The sequence below is a fragment of the Nannospalax galili genome, unplaced genomic scaffold (genome assembly GCF_000622305.1).
Source record: "Nannospalax galili isolate Female #2095 unplaced genomic scaffold, S.galili_v1.0 scaffold311, whole genome shotgun sequence".
In the NCBI taxonomy this organism is placed as follows: Eukaryota; Metazoa; Chordata; class Mammalia; order Rodentia; family Spalacidae; genus Nannospalax; species Nannospalax galili.
The window spans coordinates 1,187,230-1,193,909 of NW_008330298.1; the positions used below are offsets into that span (position 1 = coordinate 1,187,230).

Genomic DNA, 6,680 nt, shown 5'->3' on the forward strand with positions numbered 1-6,680 from the left:
TGAATTTTAGGGGTCATAATTGTGGGTGTATCAAAATTCTTTGAGGACTGTGAAAGGTCTAGAAAAAATTTTACGAGCCATAGAAACAGAATGGGGATCAAAAAGGGAAAAAAGCAGCAGCTGAAGCATCCTGGCCACCTCTTTGCATAATAAAAGACTTGTCGGAGGCAGAGACTTGAAAACACTAGAAAGGAGTTCTGGTGAATTCAGTATTAGCCTCAGAACTTGCAAGTAAACTGCTTGAGAAAGGGCACAGGAAATTTTAACTTGCTTAAGGCTAGGGGACCAAAGAGGAAAGAGAACCCAAATTAGATCCATGATACAAGGCTAAGCCTGGAACTAGAAGTCAAGGAACCCATGGAAAAGGACAGATAGTAATAAGAAAGGGAATGACCTAGAAATAGAAATAGCTAAAGATGCCCCTCAGATTCAACCTTTAATACAAAGACAGGAAAAATTCATGTTTCAACATGCAGATAAAAGCCCTAACCATGATCTGATGCAAGGAACTCTAGACAGCAAAAAATACTCCACACTGGAGCTGGTGGAACTAGAAGTCTTTCAAACAAGAATGAAGGAACCTCTTACCACATGGCTCATGAGGATATGGGACATGTGAGCAAATTATATTAGTTTAAGTCCTTCAGAAGTATTACAACTGAGTTATGTAACTATTTGGCCATCCTTGAGACATAGGCTGTTTAACCTAGGCCAATATAGGGGGGGAGCAGTCCCTAACAGAATGGTTTCTATGAGGTATTAGATGCTTGGTCATCACCAGTGGAGGCTCCCATGGTTATCAGGTGCTGGAGGACCATAGAAGAGAGACAGGCATTACTGAGAGAAATAGGTATAAGGAAAACAATATATGATGCCCAGTTCACTGGACCAGATAGGACTGTGTTTACCAGAGATTTGAAGAAAAGCTTAATTCAACAGAGACCTTGGGAATGGTAAGGAGCTTTAATAGTTTTGCTAAGTTCTTTAATGGGCCAGGATCTTTGTAAAGTAATAGAGACTTTGGCAAATCTAAGTGACTCAAACCAGTGTGTGAAACGTATCTGTAAAATAATAGAACAACCTACAAGTGATATAAGAAAGAAGGAAAAAAAGAAAGAAAGAAAGAAAAAGAAAGAAAGAAAGAAGAAAGAAAAGAAAGAAGGAAGGAAAGAGAGAAAGAAAGAAAGAAAGAAAGAAAGAAAGAAAGAAAGAAAGAGAAAGAAAGAAAAAGGAAGGAAGGAAAAGAGACAAAGAAAGAAAGAGTCCATTTGGGTTACTCAAAGGCAGATTTATATTTATGTCGAGCCCAAGTTCCTGAAGAAAAAATTGACAAAAAACAAATTTTGTACTAAGGAATTTCTGGAGGGCTTTAAAACCTGAGGATCAGTTCACAAAAGACATACAGAGGTTAAAAACTGTCTTGGGGAGGTTAAGGGTACCCAAAGATTAAACAAGATATGTTTCTTTTGTGCGAAAGGGGTTATGCTAGTGATGGAGGCAGTCTTTTCTGCCAGGGTGTCCTCCAGAAAGGCCAGCTATAGCTGTAAAAGTCTTAGGAGCATTATGGTTGGGTAAGACACAAATGATACTCACAAGAATGGTTGGGAAAGGACTACAACATCCTAATCCTCTATGAAAATAAAAACAAAGGCTCCCAAAAATGTACAATTGTTAAATTAAAATTGCAACACCGAGGTGGGTTGCCCCCCTATGAACTATAGGCCAGAGAGCTCCTAGAGGGCCTCAAATTAACCAAGGCTGTTGCCACTAATGTTGACTGTACACCAGGAAAAGTCAGTAAGGCCATGTTGCTGAAGACACTGCATGATGTGAGCATGGGAGAGGGAGAGACAGATCTGAGACTAAGCTGGAAACTCACTGCCACTGGATGGATGGCTTTCATAGTGCCAAAGGTGCTGTACAGATGGTTGGGGGAGAAAGATCCCCTATAATTTTGCTCAATGATGGACTCCATGTGCTGCCCACTATTGTCATGCAAAGCAATGCTTGTTGGTGCAATAATGGCTCAACTAACATGCATACAACTGACAAATTTCTAATTGGATAAAGTGCACTCCTAGGGGTGGAACATACATCTGATACTGTAGACCGGCTCAACCTCCTATGTCATGGAAGGCAGTGGGGAAGCTGCTGAAAGTATTTTATTTGATAAATATGATACACCTGCCAAAGTATCTTCTAAGCATTTGTATTTACACCCATGTTTGTTTAGATGTTCCTGCTTCTTTTCATTTGTCTTTATGACATGGATTAACAGACACATCTTGAGAACAAATGATGAGAAGGCCCAAGAGTTCAATATCTCACCACAATAAAAGAAAAATCATCCTGCATCTGTCACCTGCACCAAGGCTCAGGGCCTTGCAAGAGAAAAAGAATGGCGGAAAATATTGTAAGAGCTGGAGGAAGGGGTGGAGAGTTAGATACGGGTGTCCTCTAAAAGAACTATCAACAGCTAGATGTCTGAACCCTAAAAGACTCCATAGACAGAGAGAGAGTCACCCCTCCCACCCAATTGGTCAGCTTCAATTGCATGAGGGAGAGGGTCTAAGGACAGACAACAGGGGAAGCTGGGGAAATGGTACAAAATTCACCATCTTTTCTGGCCCTCTGGTTGCCACTGATCTGAAAAGTTCATCCGAGATGCAGGGAAAAAAGCCCATGGGTGCATGTCTTTGTAAGTAACCCTCTTCTGGACATCATGAATTCTGTATGGAAACCTGAATTATGTTGGTTTTGTCATTTAGTTGTAAGGACAGCATTGGTGGAGAAGGTTGCAGCTCTCCTTACAGCCTGGGGCTTGGGAGCCAAGATCAAGCATAGAGCAGACCTCCCAGAAGATAATTTAGCTTTACAACTTTGTTACACATTTTTATTATTAACTTTTTAAAAAATATTTTTATTGTGCTTTTGTAATTTCATACAACAGTTCTTAAATTTAGAACACCTCTCCCATCCATGCCTCTCCTATGCCCCCACCAGACCTCATGTATTCCACCATACATGTTAAGTCCTATCCATTCAGGCATTTGTACCTGAATGGCCTTCAGTGTAAATTCATCCACTGGAGTGTAGTCAGCCAATCTAGAGATAATATGTAAGGCATACTCTCTGAACCAGTAGCAATCAGTCTCCAATAGTTCTCAGTCTATTGCCAGCCCACCACCCATTTCTCTCTTCCCATTTGGGCCCTTGTTTAATTGAATTGGCATGGACCTTTGTTCAATGTCACCATTGCCACAAGTTCACATGTGCAAAATTCCACTTCCCTGAAAGCCTCTGCTTCCCTGTGTTCATGAACCAGCCCTGGCTTTTACAATCTTTCTGCCCCTCTTCTACAAAGATCCTGAGGTTCCATATAGTAATCCTATCCTACACTCTTCAGTCTCTTATTCTTTGAAATTTGGCCAATTGTAGCCTTCTCTGTGCATAGCACTCTGTTGTATAAGGAAGATTTACAGGTGAGTGTTAAGGAATGCATTAGTTTTCTCTCTACCCCTTGTTCTACTATATTCCATGAGCCTTAGAGATTCAACTGTAGATTTGTTGGCTAGTACTTGACATCTCTCAGACACATGTTCTCTGTGTCTGACCAGATATGAAATTCTGCAGTAGCCTCCATCTGTTGCAAAAAGAAGCATCTTTGATGAGTGGTACAAAGATGCTTATCTATAATATAAGGATCATTATTTACCATAAAACAAGAAATTTCATTTGTAAGGCTGGAATTTGAGATCTTTTTTATGTGTGTCTGTATGTGGTTTGCCAGCATTTTGTTGAGTATCTTTGCATCTATGTTCATTAAGGATATGAGTCTTTAGTTTTCTTTTTTTGTTGTGTTTTTACCCACTTTGGTATTAGAGTGATACTGGCTTCGTAGAAAGCATTTGGGAGTTCTCCCTCTGTTTATATCTTTTTGAATAATTTAAGCGTATTGACTGTAGAGCTTCTTTGAATGTCTGGTAGAATTCTTTTGTGAATCCATCTGGGCCTGGGTTTTTGTTAGTCAGGAAGCTTTGTATGGACTGTTGCAATTTCCTTATTTGTTACAGGTCTGTTTAAGATGTTGATCTATTCTTGGTTTAACTATGGTTGTTTCCAGGATTTTAGAAATTCATTCATTCTTTTAGTTTTTCAAACTTAATGGAGTACAGATTGTTCTGGATTGTTTGTTTTTTTTTGTTTTGGTGTCTTTTGTGATGTTTTGCTTTTTGTCTCTGATTTTGTTGATTTGGATTTGCTCTTTCTTTTGGTTCACTGGGTTAAGAATCTGATATCTTGCTTAACATTTCATTAAAGCAGCTCTTAGATTATTAGGGTTTTTTGTATTATATTCTTTATTTCTATTTCATTAATTTCTGCTCTGATTTTGTTATTTCTTCTCATCTACTAGGTTTGAGGTTGGTTTGTTCTTACCTTTTTATATTCTTGAGTTGTAATGCTAAGTCATCTAAATATGCTCTTTCTGATTTTTTAATGTAGGTCCTAAGAGGTATAAACTTCCTTCCTAGGACTGCTTTTAAAGTGTCCCAGAGATTCTGTTGGGTTGTATTCTCATTTTCATTTAGTTCCAGGAATATTTTTAGTTCTTTCTTAATTTCTTCTTTGACTCATTCATGATTCAGGAGTATGTTGTTTAATCTCCATGAGTTCATGTGTTTACTAGAGCTGCTTTTGCTGTGGATTATAAGCTTTATTGTACTGTGGTCTGATAGAAGCCATGGAATTATTTCCTTTTTTTGTGTGTGTTTGTTAAGATTTATTTTGTGTCCCAGAATGTGGCCAATTTTAGAAAAACTTGCATGTGTTGTGGAGTAAAAAGTGTAATCTTTGGTGTTTTGGTGGAATATTCTGTAGATGTCTGTTGGGTCCACTTCATACAAGATGTCATTTAATTAAAGATGTCTCGGGGTGCGTGTGTGTGTGTGTGTGTGTGTATGTGAGGGTGCCTTTCCGAGGGGTGGTAGAACCTTCGGGTATGCTCCTCAGCCTCTCTCTTGCTCCCTGCCCCTGACATCTGGCAGATCCAGATCAGTTCAAGCTGAGACCAGGAGCTGGGCCAAAGATGATAACAAGAGAGTCAAGGTGGCTATGGAGAAAGTGTGAAAATGGGAGAAATGGGTTGGGTGACTGATGATGACAGGTGCCTAAGAATCCACAAGTGCATCCTTGTAACAGAGCCAAAAGTTGATGACAAAAGCAAGAATAAGAAAGGCAAGGACGAGAAGTCTGACTCGGAGGTGACCACTCCTGAGAACAGCTCTTCGCCAGGGTTGATGGACATGCAGGATGATAACAGCAACCAGAGTTCCATAGTAGACACCTCCCCCAGCAAAACAGGAGAACATCAGCAGCTCTAGCCATGCCCCAGAGCCCAATGCAGGTGCCCCCAGTGATGGCACTGAAGCCAAAACAATGAAGTGCAGGGTGATGGGAAAGAGCACAGTGTAGCTGAGAATGCTTCTGTTGAGAAGAACTCACATTCTTCAATGGAAAACTCGATGAACAGCTCAGAAAAAGCAGAAAAGCAGCCATCGGCAGAGTCAGTGCTGGTGGCAGAGATGTAGTCTATCTCTTGGGATTTGGAAGTAGCGCCATGCGGTCACCACCAGCAGTGGCCGCTCCTCTGTTCTCGTGGGTGCCACTCCTTCATTCTCACGTGCTTCGAGGCTGCTCCTCTGCTCGCCCTGGGCTGAGGCAGCTCTTCTGCTTGCCCTGTGCTGCCTCCTGTCATTGCTGCTTCTGCCTGGTCCCAGACCCCAGGGCTGGTGAGGAGACTGTGTCAGCGGAGCCACATTCAGACACAGGAGACCAGGTTCAGTGACACAGGTCTGGTTTATTGCAGGAAGGCATAAGCTTATATAGGGGTAGTGGTCCAATCACAACATGGCAAGTAGGATACCTTATTAGCATAACAGGTTTAGCGTCCTATCACAATACAGCAAGTAGGATACCTTATTAGCATAATAGACTTAGCATCCTATTAGCATAACAGACTTAACATCCTACCAAAGAATAGTGGGTAGGATGCCTCATTAGCATACCGAGTTTCAGATTACACAGCCTGGATTCCTGAAAACCACGTGACCCTGACTGTTGCAATATCTAAGTGTTGCAATTTGGAATTCCAAGGGTGGTGATTACTGAGTGGCAAGCTCTAGGCATCAGTCTCATGATTTGCCAGTGGGAGCAAATGTCACAAGGCGTTCCTTGTGGCTCCAGCGGTCTGGCCGTTGCCTCTGGCCTGCTGTATGACTGTCTATAAGACTTTCACCCTAGGCTCAAGCCTGTCTCCCACAGTGCCACCCTCTAAAAAGATGAAGTTTGAGCCCTCTCAACAGAACTCAGAAGAGTTGTAGATGCTAAGTGGAACTCTTGGTCCATGTTTCATGGCAGGTACATCAGCAGGCTTAATTCTAGAACAATGTTGCCAAGTGATTCCTCTTGGGTATGAACAGAACTCCTAATGTTTCAAGCTTACCAAGTACAAATCCAAGAAAACCTTGAACGGATATTTCTGCACAATGAATTTGTTCTACTAACCATATTGTATATGGAGTGGGTGTTTCCTGGGAAGTTGGAAAGCAGGTAAAATAATCTCAACACTTTGGTCTGAGAATTAGAATTTTGAAGAGTTCCGTCATTGATCATCATACCAA

General features: G+C 41.2%; 1 pseudogene; it reads left to right on the forward strand.

Annotated features, from left to right (window-relative positions):
* The first annotated feature begins 2,664 nt into the window (after positions 1 to 2,664).
* LOC103743025 lies at positions 2,665 to 6,380 on the forward strand (annotated as a pseudogene).
* The last annotated feature ends 300 nt before the right edge of the window (positions 6,381 to 6,680 follow it).